The 18871-nt window shown below is 44.8% G+C and overlaps 1 long non-coding RNA gene across 2 annotated transcripts in view; it reads left to right on the top strand.

Moving 5' to 3' along the window:
- Positions 1–18871, top strand: part of LOC122221640 — a 76533-nt gene that overhangs the window by 14081 nt on the left and 43581 nt on the right. The window contains exons 2-5 of one of the 2 annotated variants that reach the window (XR_006203346.1): positions 8684–8879; positions 11369–11460; positions 11918–12054; positions 16584–16686. This is a non-coding gene — a long non-coding RNA (uncharacterized LOC122221640). Of the gene's footprint in view, positions 1–8683; positions 8880–11368; positions 11461–11917; positions 12055–16583; positions 17150–18871 lie in introns of those variants that run through there. The other variant, XR_006203345.1, reaches the window with a different exon arrangement.

Below are 18871 nucleotides of genomic sequence, written 5' to 3'. Positions count from 1 at the left end.
TAAGTAGTCTCCTTGGACGAGGTGATGTTTGAACTGACACCTGGCAATTTCAAGAGCTGGGAACAGCACTCCGGGAGGAGGAAACAGCAAAGACAAAGGCCCAGAGGCAGCAAAGAGCTCCTTGTATTAATTCTCTGGTTATCAACCTTAGCTGCCCCTTAGAAGAACCTGGAGGGCTTCTTAAAAAATACTGATGCCCAGGCTTCACTCTAGTGCCAGATATTTTTTCTAAGTGCTCTGGTGATTTTGAAGTGGAGTTAGATTGGGTATCACTGTGTTAATGGATCAGAAAGGATGCCCATGGGGACGATGCACAGTGATGGAAGGTGGGGGTCGAGGTTGGGTAAACACACAGATACAAGTCCTCGCAGGACCTTGTGTGTCTTGGGAAGGAACTTGAATTTTATTCCAGGTGTGAGGGGAAAGTGTGGGAGCCTTTTTCAGGGGCACATCCTTAACTGATTTGCATTTCTAAAAGGTCTCCCTGATTAAAGTGGAAGAGAGTGGAGAGTGGACTGCAGGGGGCAACTTTGGAAGGAGTAGAACCAATGAGGAGGCCGTGGCAATATTTGGGTCAGAAGCGATGGCTTGAATAGGAAGGTGGTGGCCTAGACGGCAAGCAGCAGAAACAACAGAACTGCTGGTAGATTGGATGTGGATGGTGAGGGGAAGATGGAAATGATGTGCGACTCCTCACTCTGAAGCCTTAACAAGGCGGGTGGTGCAACGCATTCTAACACCAAGCACCTGGAGTGAGGTCAGATCGCGTGGGTTTACAGCACGACCCTCCACAAGAGTCCCTGCGCTGCAGACCCCACTCCCCACTTCTTGACAAACTGGCTGCTGTCTACTTGGAAGTTCTCAGTATCCTTCAGGTTCAGTCATTTGCTAGAAAAACTCACAGAACTCAGGAAAACACTATACTTCGTTTTATCATACAAGATGCACATCAACACCAGCCCGATGAAGAGACACCTAGGGCAATGTCTGGGAGGGTCCCTAACTTGAAGCTTCTGTGTCCTTAGGACCGGTCACCCTCCTGACACATCAATGCATGTCACTAATCAGGAAGCCCACTCAATCCTGGTGTCCAGAGTTTTTACTGGGGGTTCCTTACATAAGCACAATTGATTGAATCCTTGGCCACAGAATTACATTCAGTCTCTAACTCCCCTCCTCTTTCGAGGGTCAGACTGATAGCAGCTGGCTCAAAACCCCAAATCTCCAATCACATGGTTGATATTTTTTTTCATGTTCATTTGTTCTTGTTGTTGTTGCTGGGTTTTTTTGAGTGAGAGACAGAGCGTGTGAGTTGGGGGAAGAGTCAGAGAGAGGAGAAAGAGAGACAGAGAGAGACAGAATCCCAAGCAGGCTCTGTGCTGATTGCACAGGGCTCAATCCCACAAACTGTGAGATCATGACCTGAGCCGAAACTAAGAATCATCATATGCTCAACTGACTGAGCCACCCAGGCACCCCCACATGGTTGATATTTCTGGCAGGGCCAGCCCCTGTCCTGAGTCACCTCATTAGCTCAGGTGCGCTCTGAGGGGCCCCCCATGATCAAGGAAGACACAGCTATCACTTGAGTAAGTCGAAGGATTTAGAGACCCCCCTCAGGGATGGAAACAAAGATCAGCCAATTCATTCCTGGTGTGGGGCCAGTTACAGCCTTAGAAGAAGTGGGCTTTGTGAGGGTCGGATCTGCATTGTCAACTTGGATTACCCACTAGACTGCCAAGGGGAGATGTCAAGTAGGCATCTGGATGGACAAGACTGGCCTCAGGGGTGAGGTCTGGGCTGCTGCTATATGCTGAGCATCTCAGCATATGCTTGTGGTATTCAAAACCAGCAAACAGGGCAAAATCACTTGGCAAGTTGGCATTAAAAGAGAAGACGATCCAGGTCTAAGCCCCAAAGCAAACCAGTATTTAAAGTGATTCCCCACCTACAGATCTGCTCTTCACCTTTATCCGCTCAGACAATAAGAAATGGAAGTTCGTCCCAAGTAAGACAAGTCCCATCCTTTACATACATGGACGTCTTCAAAAACGAAATGTTACAGGAGCAGAGCCAGGAAGTTCCCACAGTGGACACCAGGCTCAAGCTCATGACAACCCATGTGGTTCATTAGCTCCTAAAACAGACAATAACACAGGGAGAAAAAATGGTAATCCAGAATATTTGAAATAACGCTCGGGATATGGCAAAACATATTCCTTGCACACACGTGAAAGGGTAAAAGGGTAAAAAATGAGGAGATTGTAATTTCAACAGCAGTTTCCTCTTACTAATTATATTACTTTCCATATAGTAACCATGACAAAAAAAATGATTATATTATTTTAGCTTTTCCAAAAAAAAAAAAAAACCCCACAAAACTTGTTTATTCCGTATCCAAAACAAAATTTATTTATTCAATCTTTTTTTTTCATTTTTTTAATATTTTTATTTATTTTTAAGACAGAGAGAGAGAATGAGCAGGGGAGGGGCCGAGAGAGGGGGAGACACAGAATCTGAAGCAGGCTCCAGGCTGTCAGCACAGAGCCCGACGCAGGGCTCGAACTCACAGACCACGAGATCATGACCTGAGCTGAAGTCGACGCTTAACTGACTGAACCACCCAGGTGCCCCTATTTATTCAATCTTTAAAAGTTAACATAAGGGGTGTCTGGGTGGCTCAGTCAGTTAAGCATCTGACTCTTGATCTCAGCTCAGGTCTTGATCTCAGGGTCATGAGTTCAAGTCCTGCGTTGGGCTCCACGCTGGGCATGAAGCCTACTTTTAACAACAACAACAAAAAAGTTAACATAAAACTACTGTAAATCCAAAGATGAACTACCCTTAAAAGCAGTGGCACTTTAGGACCAAGATTATCAGGGCCATCCAAATCCATCCCAAGAGTGATAATAATTAATAATAAAAAGAGCAGTTACCATTTGGAGTTCTTATGCCAACTCTCAGTTAAGTGCTTCCTGGCATTGTTTTATGTAATAACATATTTAATATTTATTGAATACATGCATTTAATTTTTATTTAATAATATGTTTGAGATGTATTAAACAGTAGGAGTTCTTATGCTCCCATTCTACACGTGAAGAAACTGAGGCTTAGGGAGATAAAGTAACTTGCTTCTGTAGAAGCCACAAGTTATTTAACCAAGGTAAGTTAGTAAGCGACAAAAACGTCAGAATGCTGGCCTGAGGGTTAACGGAGAGATGGTCACTGATGTCCTTAAATATGTCCTGGATGCATGACTGCTTCATTGATGTGGGGTTTTCCTGATAGAAATGATTTAGTACAGGGGCACCTGGGTGGCTCAGTCGGTTAAGAGTCCTGCTCTTGATTTCGGCTCAGGTCACGATCTCATGGTTCGTGGGATCAAGTCCCGTATCAGGCTTTGCACTGAGCATGGAGGCTGCTTAAGATTCTCTCTCCCTCTGTCCTTCTGCCCCCTCCCTCTCTCATGTTCTCTCTCTCTCTCTCTAAAAAAAGAAAAAGAAAGAAAGAAAGAAAGAAAGAAAGAAAGAAAGAGAGAAAGAAAGAAAGAAAGAAAGAAAGAAAGAAAGAAAGAAAGAAAGAAAGAAAGAATTTAGTACAATGTACAAATCCTGAGGAGCTCCTGGGCTTCCCAGCATGAATGAGTGACAACAGCCAAGACTAATGGTCACTCCAGCACACTGAGCTGGCTGTTGGCTTGCAGACATTCAGCAATAGCGTAATGCTATCAGTGGTTCAACGTCAGATGAAGTTTCTGTTAGGCTCTCCTTCTTTCTCCTCTTCCAATCCTGGAGGCCTTCCTGGACTGGAGGTACTCTGCTCCAGGAACTCATCGCTCCTGTCTATGAATGGGTGAGTGAGCTTGGCCACCAGAGAGTAGGTCGGTGACATTGTGTCAACTGCCTTTTATCTGCCAAGTGCCAAGATACCCGAATGTCTAGAGCTCAGGACATCAGATTATGCATAAAAAGTCTTTTATTTATCATTTATTATAAAAGTCTATCATCTAAATAAATAGAAATAGCATTTGTTATAAATTAATAATTTCTTAATCATGTCTAGTAATCAGAACTATCATTTATTAAATGTCTTCTATGCATCAGGTACTTTACAAATATTTTTATTTAGGGGCTCCTGGGTGGCTCAGTAGGTTAAGCACCTGACTTTGGCTCAGGTCATGATCTTGCTGTGTGTGAGTTCGAGCCCCATGTCGGGCTCTGTGCTGACAGCTCACAGCCTGGAGCCTGCTTCAGATTCTGTGTCTCCCTCTCTCTTTGCCCCTGCCCCGCTCGCACTCTGTCTCTCTCAAAAACAAACATTAAAAAAATGTATTAAAAAATATTTTTATTTAATCTCCACATCACTCAGCATGGTAGATGTTTTATTCCCCTATGGATACTCAGGAGACTTAAAATTTGTCCATGATCACAGTGACAGGGCTGGCTCACCTAAATGCATGTACTTTTCCCATACAAATTCTGCCTCCAGCACACCGGGTAGGAATCCCCAAGCTCCAGGCCGAGTTCAGACGTGGGTCTTCATGACTGGTGTCGATCTCTGCCATCTGCATTTCCACCCAGCTGCGGGTAATAAAGATCTCCCACTTATTTTATTAAACTGAATATATTAACATTATTTGAACAGCCATCATCACTCAGTGCTCTGATACAGAGATAGCCTCGGGAGTTATTGACATGCACAGAGTCCTTTGCCTCCATGCTAAACCACGCCACACTGACATGCTTTTGTAAATTTAATTTTTTAAAACTTATTTGCCTGTTTTCATCATTTCCCTGCCTCCTTCCTCACTGTTAGGTTGTAAGTTGCCACACACATTTTGCTGATGCCCTTAATGCCAGCTTCGAGGGCAGGGCTATTGACACTTAGGACAGATAATTCTTGTTCATGTTGGAGGAGGGGGCTGTATCTTAAGATATTTATCATCTTATAGATGCCAATAACAGCTGTCCCTTCCTCCCCAGTCATGACGATCAAAAATGTCTCCAGACATCGCCAAATGTCCCCTAGTGAGGGGGAGAGGCAAAATTATCGCCAGTTACAAACCACTGTTCTAGGTGAATACACACACACACACACACACACACACACACACACACATGCTATGCACTTCTAATTTGTTACTTCTCACAGTGCTGCTTAAGAAACAGCAAGCCAAGCTTACTAGACAGAAACACAAAATTAAATTAAATAAGTTCTAAGTGATACAGCAAGGAAGCCATGGTAAGTAAGAGGTGTGAGCTTTAGCCCATGAAGTTGGTCATGTCTTTTGCTCAGAGACCTGTTTCATTTTATCTACATTTTATATTTCCAACACCTTCTGAAGAGAATAGGTCCTCAGCTAAGTCACCACATAAAAGAAAATTTTCTTTTTTTTTTTAATTTTTTTTTAACATTTATTTTTGAGACAGAGAGAGACAGAGCATGAACAGGGGAGGGTCAGAGAGAGAGGGAGACACAGAATCTGAGACAGGCTCCAGGCTCTGAGCAGCACAGAGCCCGACGCGGGGCTCGAACTCACATACCGAGAGATCGTGACCTGAGCCGAAGTCGGACGCTTAACCAACTGAGCCACCCAGGCGCCCCAAAAAGAAAATTTTCTATATGTGCCACTCCTGTGATCCTGCCTTGCCCCCATCATGTCGCTTGAGTAGTCAGTCTACCAAGCAAATTGTTATCTATAAATCCCTACTTTTCCTACAACAGATAAATTCTATAATGTCTCCATTCTCCCTGAATCAATACTTGTATTAATTTTTTAAAAACTACGGGGCGCCTGGCTGGCTCAGTCAGTAGAGCGTGCAACTCACGATCTAGGGGTTGTGAGTTTGAGCCCCATGTTGGATGTAGAGATGACTTAAAAACAAAAGTCTTTAAAATTTTTCTTTAACCAGTTGAAACATTACTGCAAAGTTTAGATACCTTCTCACGTACCTGCCCATGCACCTGTAAAAAATAATACTTCATTGATTCTTCTTGGCACAGATATCGTTCCCTGTTCAAATTCAGAATCTCAAATAGGCAGACACCATTTAGAAACTTGCTGCCAATGGCATTTTTAGCTACTGACAGTGGCACTCCAAAAGAATGGATTTTTGTCTCATAAGAACAGTCAATTTTTTCCTGCTCTTCAGATGTCATCTTGTAGAAAAATGAAACCATTGGGGGTCATTTATATATGCAGCTGTTGGCACTATTTAGTGGTCTGGGGTTGCTGACGGAAATAAATCCTTACCAACAGTACTGATAGAATTGCTGGGTCACAGAATGCCCTCATCTTCAACTTTAAGATACAATACCAATTTGTCCTCCAAATGGCTGAACCAATTAAAAATTTCAACATCAAAGTTTAACAAAATTCCAATGCCAGTGTTTTCGAGGGGTAGCTACTTCTTACACAAAAGCACGTTCAATTATCCGAATAATATTTGGAAATACTATTACGTTTGACAGTGGTCACAATCTGTGGAGGGTTTTTACCCCTCCAAAGAACGTGTTGATAGATAGGTATGCCTCCATGTGGTATTGGACCGCTCTGCTGAGGAGATATGTCTGTCAATCAATGGTTTGTGCAAGTTCAAGCAGAAAGCTCCAGTATGCCTGATTTGAATCTTGACCTTCTGAGTTCACTCCCAATGAATTCTCTTCCTTACCACTGATTGCTAGTTGAAAAGTGACTTTGATGAGATTTTTCCAGAATTCAAAAACCATTTCCTTGAGTCATGGCTGTACCTGTGGTAGAAATGATTGAGTGGGGCACCTGACTGGCTTGGTCAGTTAAGGATCCGACTTCGGTTCAGGTCATGATCTCGAAGTTCATGAGTTCAAGACCCGCATCAGGGCCTGTGCTGACAGATCAGAACCTGGATCCTGCTTCTGACTCTGTGTATCCCTCTCTCTCTGCTCCTGCCCCCCGCTCATTCTCTCTCTCTCTCTCTCTCTCTCTCTCTCTCTCTCTCAAAAATAAATAAACATTAAAAAATTTAATTAAAAAAAAGAAAGAAATGATTGAGTGACCATCAAAGATGCATGACCCCCTCCATGGAGTAGAACTGTTGAGGAGAAGTGACTCCCAGTAAGCACTATATTCCCCAGGCCCAGCTTCTGGGCAGGACTAGTGCTCACCAAGGAGATGTGAACAGAAGTGATGTTGTCTCATGCAGGCCAAAGCAATTAAGAAATACACGTGTCTTGGGGCACCTGGGTGACCCAGTCAGTTAAGCCTCCAACTTTAGCTCAGGTCACGATCTCACGGTTCGTGTGTTCAAGCCCCGCGTCGGGCTCTGTGCTGACAGCTCAGAGCCTGGAGCCTGCTTCAGATTCTGTGTCTCCCTCTCTCTCTGCCCCTTCCCTGCTTGCTCTCTGTCTCTCTCTCCCTCAAAAATAAACACACATTAAAACAAAGAAAGAAATACATGTGTCTTCCGCAAAATCCCACTCCCCATACCATTGACTGAATGAAAAGAACCCTGTACATGTAGTGGAGGGCAGAGTCACGAGATAGAAGGAGACTGGTTCCTGAATTGCCACATGGAAAGCCTTCCAGCCAGTTTGGATTGGGAACTGAGAAATATATATTTTATTGTGTTTATCCACTGAGAATTGGTGTCAATCTGATCCAGAAGCTAATACCACCCTAATTAATATAGAAAACATATGCAGCTAAAAGAGACTTTATATTTGAGTGAATTTGAATTCCCCCTGTGTCATAAAGAAGTATATATATATATATATATTTGTAGTCCTCGGGTTCACAGACGCAGGAGCCGAAGGCCAAGTGTCTTCATAAAGCTAGCATCTACTCCTTGGTATTTATCAAAAGGAGCTGAAAACACATTCATACAAAAACCCTCACACAGATGTTTATAGCCGCTTTATTCATAATTGGCCAACTCTTGGAAGCAACCAAGGAGTCCTTTTGCTGGCGACCCAGTAAATAAACTGTGGTGCATCCAGACAATGGAAAATTGTTCAGCAATAAAAAAGATATGAGCTATCAAGCCATGAAAAAACACGGAGGAAACATCAGTGCATATCAGTAAGTGAAAGGAGCCAGTCTGAAAAGATCTATTTATTGCATGATTCCAACAATATGACATCCTGGAAAAGGCAAAGCTATAGAGACAGTAGAAGTATCAGTGGTTTCCAGGGCTTAAGGGGGAGGATGGGATAAAAGGCAGAGGACAAAGGATTCTTAGGGCTGTGAAACTACTCTGTATATACTATCGTGGTAGATACATCTCATTATACACACGCCCAAACCCACGAAATGTCCAACACCCAGAGTGAACCCTAATGTAAACTATGGACCTTGGGTGATAGTAATGTGTCCAATGTAAGTTCATCAATTGTACCTCTGGTGGGAGATGTTGATAATAGGGGAACTATGCAAATATGGGGGTAAAAGTACATGGGAACTTTCTGGACCTTCCTCTGTTTTCCTATGAATCTAAAACTGCTCACAAAAAATAAAGCCTATTTTTAAAAATGAACTGGGGGGATAAAAAGACCAGCATCTTTGGATTTTCTCTTAACCTTTCATGGAGCCAAGGCCATTAGACCACAAGGGCAGTAACATCACAGTACTTTTGAGTCACTGCTCAATACATTGTAGTAGCCGCTAAATATCATTTTCTCTCATTTCCTTGGTTTCTAATCCCTAAGTGAATAACGGATGCTACTTAGACGCTACACAACACGGAGGCATAATCAAATGGAGAGGATATAGTCACCAGCCACTTGATCAAAAGGAAGAACAGAAAAAGGAACCCTACCTGCAAAGGAGGCAAAGGAATTTCTCTTGGCTCAACATAAGCAGAAACACTATGTGCTCTCACCTGATTCTGCTGTTGTCCATAAGGTATGGTGGACCTAACAACTCGATATTGTTTTGATCTTTCTAGAACCCTTTTAAGGAAGAAAGGGCCAACTCACGACATACTTTTACATTTCCTTATGGATTTTGTTCTGTGTTCACCACTTCGAAAATTATTTTGATAATACAGGTTTTCCAATTTCTCCAAAAGCAATCCCCACAGTATCCCCATACTTGTTCCTTCAGTCGAAGGCTCTGTTCCTGACCAGTATGCCAGCAGAATAGGGTATGTTTTTTAATCTTCATCATTTTTACTACATACAAAAGTGATGCATACACGTTGTTAAAATAAATTCAGGCAATAGAAAAGTATAAAAGAAAAAATAGGGAAAATGGACTCATATTGTACATCTAAGCTGGCAACTTGCTCTCTGGATTAGAGGTTTATGTTGGGTATCTCTTCGAGAGCATCCTTCCCACGGCAGGCACCCTCTTTGCTTTTAAGGACCTGAGGTCTGGCTGTAGTGACAGGAGTCAGCTGCTGATATGAATCCACCGTTTCTTCCGTGCGGTCTGTCTCCTGGTTGCAGCCTATTCGCATGAGTGTGGGCAGAGGCAGCTGGGCCCAAGGAATTCATCTGTGCAGAGATGTGCCCCCAGAAGGATGGGTTTTCCAACTTTTTGTCACAGCAGCTCTCCTACAAGGGCATCTTTGTAGCAGGAACCGGCTAGTCAATACTGCCAGGGGGAAGATGCTAATTACTTGAGCATGGTGGTAACCATCCACATGCAAAGAAGCTATCTATCACGGAGCTTCCAGATGTATCTCTGAAAGATCTGAGAAGTAAGGGAGGCAGCAGGACTGAGCCCCAGCCACGGGCAGCGTGTGTGGGGGTCAAGTTGCCTCTTGCACACGTGATAGTCCTACAGCTTTGCTTCCAACACAGGTACCTAAGTAGAGGTGATCTCTCCAGGATGCTGAAATAGGGTAGAGCAGCTGTTCTCAGATCACTGCGTTCCATAGTTCCACACAGGTGCCTGCCTCTTTCCCCTAAGGTCGCTGGGCTTGGGCCAGGAGGATGGCAAGCGGGGCAAGGTTGTCTGTCTCAACAGCGACACCATGTGGCAGGACCAGCAACGACAGTCAAAAATCCTCAACACCATGGTTTTCCGGGTTTTCTCTGCTGAAGACGATAGTATCCAGGAATCTTGGAGTACCTCTGGTGGGAGTTATCACAGGAAAGAGGATAGCAGGAAAAGAAAAGATACATTCTCACTGTAAGCAGTCCGGGATAATAGAATGACTTCAGTTAAATGTTAAAAGAAATCTGTGTCTCAATCTAATGAATAAGGATGATAACAAAGGCAGCTACCTTTTGTTATGCATCCTCTTTGATTCAGGAATGTGAAGCGCTTTGTATACCTTAGCTTATTTACTCTTCACAGCACGACTTAGAAGGTATGCATTTCTTTTCATCAGTTGAGGAAACTGTAAATTAAGAGAAGTTAAGGCACTTGCCCACGTTTACACGTGCCAACATGTGGTAACACAGCTGTTCTGACCTAAAACTGCCTAACCCCCAACCGGTGCTCTCTTCATGATTCCAGAGGATATGAGGAAAATAAAAGGAGCCAATGTCCTGGGACAGAAGTCAACGCATTCCGTTCCCTGTCCCTTGTAGGTGTGGAGGGGTCGGAAAAGATCTAAAAGATTCCAAAAACCCAAGGATAGCATTCCTACAGATTGAGAATTCCAGTTTCTAACATCACCACCTCCAAGCCCAAATCTTATAAAATATCTACACATTTTCACCTCCAATTTTTCATTGTAACTGGTAAAAATCAGTGGTCAAAGGTATCAATAGATAGTATTCTTCTTACAATTATATGTCATACAGATTTCCTGGGCACAATGCCCAAGTTGGTTTAATTTATTTTTATTAATTAAAATAGAACTTTGGGGGTACCTGGGTGGCTCAGTCAGTTAACCATCTGACTTCCACTCATGATCTCACAGTTTGTGGGTTCGAGCCCTGTTGTCAGGCTCTGTGCTGACAGCTCAGAGCTGGAGCCTGCCTTGGATTCTATGCCTCCCTCTCTCTCTGCCCCTCCCCTACTCACACTGTGTCTCTGTGTCTCTCAAAAATAAATGAACGTTAAAATAAAATTTTTTTAAAGACCTTTGTAAAGTGCAGGTGTTTTATTAAACTGCTATCACCTAGTCATCTGCTAGTAGCACAAATGTGTGTGACAAGTGAAATGTATTGTCAACACAGGAAACACTCTATTTCCTAGTATCTTCACTAATAGCCCAACCTAACTCAATGCACAGTAATATTCTGACAGTCAGCCCTCCCTTCCCTTCTCCTTACATTACAGTCTTCAGGAGCTTTGACAGGACTGAAGGTATATTAATCCGGGATCCTTTGATTTTAAAGAAGGAAAACACACTACACCAGTTCATAAGAAGTTGTGAATCGGCTCTCTAAAATAATCTCCATTTCCTCCTAAAATTTCTCCATTTTCCTCCACAGGAACATAATGGACTTAGAAAGCAGCAAGTGTCCAAAATTTTTGCTATGGACAAAATGTTAATGAATGTAAACCTCCCAGTGTGAAAGCTAAGGTATAGTTGATGGAAACCAGGAGTCGGAAAGTGGTGGGGTGGCGGGGGGGGGAAGAGGAGTGAGAATAAAGTTATCATACAAAATGGGGAGAGAAGGGATCCCACCAACAACTAATGGAATGAAGAGGGTTAAATGGTAACAGCAGAGGAACAAAAATCAGGATATAACCGGAGGAGGAGGAGGAGGAGGAGGAGGAGGAGGAGGAGGAGGAGGAGGAGGAGGACAGGGCAGGGAAGTTGGGTGTGTATATTGGTTAGCTATCACTGAGTAACAAATTACCCCAAAACTCAGCAGCTTAATACAACAATCATTTATTACCACTTGCCCACCTGCAAATGAGCTGGAGTTCAGCTGATCTAGGCGCAGTCTGGCTAGATAGCATTGCTTCCTTCTGTGGGTCTAGGAGTCCACTGGAAGAGCTTTGCCCCACATCTTTTATCCTTCTCTGGAGACCAGCAGGCTCATCACGTGACGGCAGAGATACAAGGGAGCAGATTCCACCGCACAAACAATCCTCTAATCCCTGACTGCATCGTGTCTGTGAACATCCCATTAGCCAAAGGATATCACATGGCTGGGCCCACAGTCAAAGGGTGAGTCACAGAGGAGGGAGGGTCTGCAAAGCCAATGGGCATAGAGATAGGGAGGGGTGAGGGTGGCAACCAATGGAGGCAGAAAGGTGGGTGATGGGAGAGGAGAACTAAATTCTACCAAAGCAAAAACTAATAGAAAATATTCTGTAAGATTGATTGTGTAGTGGTGGGTGTTTATTATCTAGAGAAGCAGATTAATACTCAGAGACCTGAAAACTGAAACAGAGTTTTTTCCTTCCAGAGATTAGTACCAAGATAGGGAGGGGTGGGTTAAGGTTTATCAACTTTTCATTTGTTGTTTGAATTTCTAAACTCTGTACAAATATCGGGGCGCCTGAGTGGCTCAGTCGGCTAAGTGTCTGACTTCAGCTCAGGTCACGATCTCACAGTTTGTGAGCGTGAGCCCTGCATCAGACTCGCTGCTGTCAGCACAGAGCCAGCTTCAGATCCTCTGCCCCCCTCTCTCTCTGCCCCTCCCCTGCTTGTAGGTGTGTACGCTCTCTTTCTCTCAAAAATAAATATTAAAAAGAAATTTAACTGTGTGTAAATAGTAAAGATATCTGTAATTAATTTTTTTATTCTAAGTAGGGGCACCTGAGTGGCTCAGTCCATCCTTGAGTATATGACTCGATTTTGGCTCAGGCCATGATCCCAGGGTCGTGGGATCAAGCTCTGCATCGGGCTCCTGCTGAGTGTGGAACCTGCTTAAGATTATCTCTTTCTTGGGGCGCCTGGGTGGCTCAGTTGGTTAAGTGTCCAACTTTGGCTCAGGTCATGATCTGGCAGTTCATGAGTTCAAGCCCCACATCGGGCTCTGTGCTGACAGCTCAGAGCCCGGAGCCTGCTTCATATCCTCTGTCCCCCCCTCTCTCTCTGCCCCTACCCCGTTCACACTGTCTCTCTCAAAAATAAAGAAAAATTAAAGAAAAAAAAATGAGTTAGAGGCTTAACCGACTGAGCCACCCAGGTGCCCTGGCAGGGGGATCTCCTGAATGAGTCTTGAAGTACAGGACTTTGAGAACAGCCTCTCTCTCTCCTGCCCCAAAATCGTTAGAACTGGAAATACATATGTTTCAACCCATCGCTGTCCTAGAAAGCAAGGACTGTCTCTGGTAGGTGGGTAACTTCGGTAAATAGCTAAAAAACAGGGGGCATCCATCTGAAGAAGGAAAAGTACAGCTTAGGGTGTGCTCAGAAAGCTATTACATCACTTCGGGGCAATTACCCACCAGAATTGAAAGCAGGGAATCGAACACGTCTTCACACACTCGTGTCCAGAGCAGAGTTATTCACAATAGCCAAGAGGAGCAAACAGCCCAGATGTCCATCAGTGGATGAATGGGTGGACAAAATGTAGTGTATACGTAAAATGGACTATTATTCAGCCTTTAAATGGAAAGGAATTCTAACACATGCTACAACATGGATGAACCTTGAGGACACCACACTAAGCTAAATAAGCCAGTCACACAGACCAATACCGTATCACTCCCCTTCATAGAGACAGAAAGTGGAGTGATAGTTGCCAGGGGTTAAGGGAAGGGGAGTGGGGAGCTAGTGTTTAATGCGTGCAGAGTTTGGGAAACGTTCTGGAGACGGATGGTGTTAATAGTTACACACAATGTAAATGTACTTAATGCCACTGAACTGCACGCTTAAAAGTGGTTAAAATAGTAAGATTTTATGTTACGTATGCTCTACCGCAATACAAGAAAGAAAGAAAGCTTTGTGAAGCTGGGTATGAGCTGCAGAGACCTCCCAGCCTGGAGGCCTGGTCTGAGGGGACCAGGATGACTGTCATTAGGCAATTAGATGGAGATCCTAGCAGGGGCCTCATGCAAATCAAACTACAAGTCCCGGTGAGTCAGAAGAGCGAGCGTGAGCCCCTCTGTTGGAGAGGCAGGGCAGGGAAGTCCAGCAAGATAGCGTTCACACGGGGGATAAAACACTAAACCATACTCCATGCTCCCATTGGAAAACACGTGTGTGTAAACACATAGAACAAGATCTAGAAGCCTACCACTGACTGCTATACCTCTGGGGAAAGTAAAGGAGAATTAGAGCTTTCCCCGAATGTTGGGGGAAAATGTTGTGGTTGTTTGGGTTTTTCTTTTTTAGGGTTTTATTTTTATTTTTATTTTTATTTATTTTAAAGAGAGAGAGAGAGAGCAGGGGAGGGGGGCCAAGGGAGAGGGAGAGAATCCCAAGCAGGCTCCATACTCAGCACAGAGACCCACGAGGGGCTCGATCACATGACCATGAGATCATGATCTGAGCTGGGTGTTTTGACACCAAGAATATATTTGTACGTTTATACAAGCATATATTTATATAGGAATAACTTAAGTTTCAACGAGAAGAGGATGGTGTGCTAGTTTCTTTGTTTTAACTACACATGTCAACCACCATAGCAATATCTATTGTTTGACAACGTCCCCCAAAGGTTTTCAGTACCGCCTAGGCGCAAGCTCTATCAATCTTCATAGAATTACAAAATTTTGTTCCCTTGGGGACACGCCCTTGACCTGTCATTGGGGAACACACGTTGCAGGAGAATTGTTCCCGCTGCTCCCCCGGCCCCTCTAACCCCTGCACCAACAACGGCATTGTAAGTGCACTGAGGACTTTTCAGCTCCATGCCTGACCCGCCCTGCCCATGCTGCAACCAAGCAGCTTACCTCTGCCCCCTCTTGACCTCTGTCTTATTTTGTCTGGGATATTTTGTGAGTCCAGTGTGCACCTGGGAGTAAAACAGGCTTCAGTTCTGACTCGGCTCCTTGTTTAAAGTTATTCTGACCGGCCACCCAGCCAGCTCAGAGCTGGCATTTTATTTCAATCTCCATGCTTCTCTTTCCTCATTTCAAAGCCTGTAATAATACTAACGTCTCGTATGGTAAAGTCGTCGCAAACGCTGAAGAAGAATGCAGAAAGTTAAGATCGTCTGCACGCAAACCGGTAGAAAGGGATATTTGTCTGGGGAAAACACCCCAGGACATCTTGGGAAGGTTCACTGCACAGGGATTGCTGCGTGGGCACAAGACTTGTTTCTCCGGCTAAATTGTAAGGCTGTCCAGGGTTTTGTCTGCTACTTCTCCCACGGAGCTTTCTGGCTTGTCTTCATTGGCCATCTCGCTTTGGTGTGCTGTGAAATGCTCATCCCAGCAGATGGCACAAGAGAACTGAGTCAGGGAAAAACAGCCTGCACGTTTCAATATGCACAGAGAACTGAGTTAAAGCACTCACGCCTTCATGTGCCTCTGAAACAGCCCTAGACATTGACTTCACAATCATTATAGAACTCTCCTAACAGTGTTGGGTCTGGAAGTCATGAGGGTAACCATTGTATCAAAAAATAAGATGTTGCCGAGATCCACTTATTCAAGAACATTCATTCCCTGAGCATCACTGAGATCCTAGAGACACAGAGATGGACACAAAATATTCCCTGCCTGCAGGGCGTTCACAGTCTGGTTAAAAGCCAACAAGGAGAGGACAGTTTGCATTTTGCAGGGCTGTCCTATAATGACAGCAGTTGCCTAACTGTGACAGGATGGGTTCAGGTGGCCCGCGTGAGCCATCCTTTCTGCTGCAGCCACTCTGTCCAGCCTCACTGTCTCAAACCCAGCTCATCATCTCTGGCCTGGGTTACTCCAGAGAACCTACTAAGATATCTCGCTTACTTATCTCAAGTTCATCCTCAGGGTAAATCTTTCTCAAATGCAAATATCATTTTGCTATACACCACCCACTTTACAAGATTTAACAGCTTTTCACTGACCTCATAATAACACTCATATCCTTAAACATACTTATAAGACCTTTTGTGATCTGACCTCTGCATTCCTCTCCTGCCCCAACTCTCCTCCTCTCCTGCAATCCATACGTTAACCCAAGAGGTATGCTTTTAATTTCCCAAATGCTTTTTATCCCCTGCTGGTCTTTGCCCAAGTTGTTTTTCTCTCTGCCCAGAATACCTTAAAACTAAAACTCATTCCCTCCCACCGGCTGTTGTCCATAATCTGGCTCACTAGTGCATAAACTTCAGGTTTCAGATTAGATGTTACTTCCTTTGGGAAACCATATCTTACAGTGCAGGATTTGGGTGGATAACCCTCCTGGGTACCGCATAGCACTCTCTGCTTCCGTTAGAATTTACCCCATCTCAGGTTTGCCCTGTCTACTGAAGCTTGTAATGTATCCCCATTACCTGGCACAATTCTTGGGGCAGAGCACCACTCAATCAAAATTAATTAAGTAGATGAACAAGGAAATCATAAAACACAATTGATACCACTCAAGGAATCGTAAGATCTTTGGCGCACGAGCAATTCTCCCCGTGTATGTCAGTCGTGATCTCTTTTCATCAAGAAGTTGTCCACCACACGTGCTCAGATAGTGCAAATAGGCTGGGACATGGAGAAGGTCACCTTATCAATCTTTTCATCCACAGCAAAGAAGTTCTATAAACTAAACAAAAACAAAAACGAATTGTTTTTGATTTTTCACAATGTCTTCTTGTGTCTTCCCAGGTGGTTAAAATGCAAGCATTTTAACAAAGGTACTGTTCTCCGAGTTTCCAGCAGGGTCAAGGGAACAAACCAGGTATGGTAAGACATCCAGAGTCCAGCAAAGGTGAGAAGCGGTCACCGCCCCCAGGGCCTGTTGAGACAAGAGCAGGAAATACTGTTAGCAGAGGGAGGAAGACTGGTTGGTGGGGTTCTGTTTACAGAAGGAGGACTCAGCAGGACAGAGCACGAATCTGGGAGGGGAGGGAAACAGAGTAACTTGCATCTTTACCTAAACGAGCTCCAGAAGAACAGCACTGTTTCTTCTTTATGTCCTCAGAAAAATGGAATTAAATATAAAATATAGAGGGTTCGTGGTTTTGAGTGGTTACTTTAAATATATAGAGAAGTCCAGAAATTAATAAAACAGACACCCACATTCCACAACCCACATGTCCCACGTTAGCTTTTTATCGTGACTGCTTTGGACTTGTTCTTTTAAGGAAAAATAAATTGCAGATCAAGTTAGGGACACTCTCTCACCTTCCCCCATCCCTCCACTCTCATCTTCTCCTGAGATCGTCACTAAATTGGCATGTATTACTCCATTCACTGTGCTGCTACGTGTGTTTATATCCACAAACAATAAATAACATTGTTTTGTGTCACTTTGTATTTTACAAAGTGGTTCCAAATTGTGTGTATCCTAACACATTGTGCATCGAGTACAATGTTTCTGAGGCTGCTGTTGGTACCCAGGTAGATCTGGTTCGTTTGTTTTGACTTCTATGTGCTTTTCCATCCCATGAATATTTACATTGCCTGTAATTACCAATATATTTGAATTCATTTCCACCATTCTTATTTTGTGTTTTTTTCTATTTATGCCTTTCCTTTCCTGCCCTTTGGACGGTGTATGGGGGGTGGGGGGATGGTGAGTATCATGTTTTCTTTATCATCTTAGTTTCCTCTAACCATCTAAGAAATTACAGATTCTGTTTCTTTTCTTTTATCTTAAATCATTAACACTGCATGGTTACCGTCAAGAAAATATTAGGATATTAAAATGTTTTCACTCTGAATCATCCTCTCCCATCTTTCATGTTATTGCTGTCTAAAATATTAGTTCCTGGAGCCCCTGGGTGGCTTAGTCAGTTAAGTGCCCAACTCTTGATTTCAGCTCAGGTCATGATCTCACAGTTCGCGGGTTCAGGCCCTACATCAGGCTCCACACTGACAGTGCGGAGCCTGCTTGGGATTCTCTCTCTCTCTCTTCCTCTCTCTTTGCCTTTCCTGTGTGCTCTCTCTCTCTCTCTCTCTCAAAAATAAATAAGAGTAGAGTCCGGAAGATGGCGGCGTAGGAGGACGCGGGGCTCACAGCGCGTCCTGCCGATCACTTAGATTCCACCTACACCTGCCTAAAGAACCCAGAAAACCGCCAGAGGATTAGCAGAAGGGAGTCTCCGGAGTCAAGCGCAGACTAGAGGCCCACGGTAGAGGGTAGGAAGGGCGGTGAGGCGGTGCGCGCTCCACGGACTGGCGGGAGGGAGCCGGGGCGGAGGGGCGGCTCGCCGGCCAAGCAGAGCCCCCGAGTCTGGCTGGCAAAAGCGGAGGGGCCGGACAGACTGTGTTCCGACAGCAAGCGCAACTTAGCGTCTGGGAGGTCATAAGTTAACAGCTCTGCTCGGAAAGCGGGAAGGCTGGAGGACAAAGGGAGGGAGAGCTGCTGAGCCCCCTGACGGCAGAGCTCAGCTTGGCGGGGAACAAAGGCGCCAGCGCCATCTCCCCCGCCCATCCCCCAGCCAAAATCCCAAAGGGAACCAGTTCCTGCCAGGGAACTTGCTCGCTCCGCGCAAACACCCAACTCTGTGCTTCTGCGGAGCCAAACCTCCGGCAGCGGATCTGACTCCCTCCCGCTGCCACGGGGCTCCTCCTGAAGTGGATCACCTAAGGAGAAGCGAGCTAAGCCTGCCCCTCCAGCCCCCGTGCACCTTGCCTACCCACCCCAGATAATACGCCAGATCCCCAGCAACACAAGCCTGGCAGTGTGCAAGTAGCCCAGACGGGACACGCCTCCCCACAGTGAATCCCGCCCCTACGAGAGGGGAAGAGAAGGCACACACCAGTCTGACTGTGGCCCCAGCGGTGGGCTGGGGGCAGACATCGGGTCGGACTGCGGCCCCGCCCACCAACTCCAGTTATACACCACAGCACAGGGGAAGTGCACTGCAGGTCCTCACCACGCCAGGGACTCTCCAAAATGACCAAACGGAAGAATTCCCCTCAGAAGAATCTCCAGGAAATAACAACAG

The sequence above is a fragment of the Panthera leo genome, chromosome B3, assembly GCF_018350215.1.
Source record: "Panthera leo isolate Ple1 chromosome B3, P.leo_Ple1_pat1.1, whole genome shotgun sequence".
Classification (NCBI taxonomy): domain Eukaryota; kingdom Metazoa; phylum Chordata; class Mammalia; order Carnivora; family Felidae; genus Panthera; species Panthera leo.
This window is presented reverse-complemented; position numbering and strand designations above follow the sequence as displayed.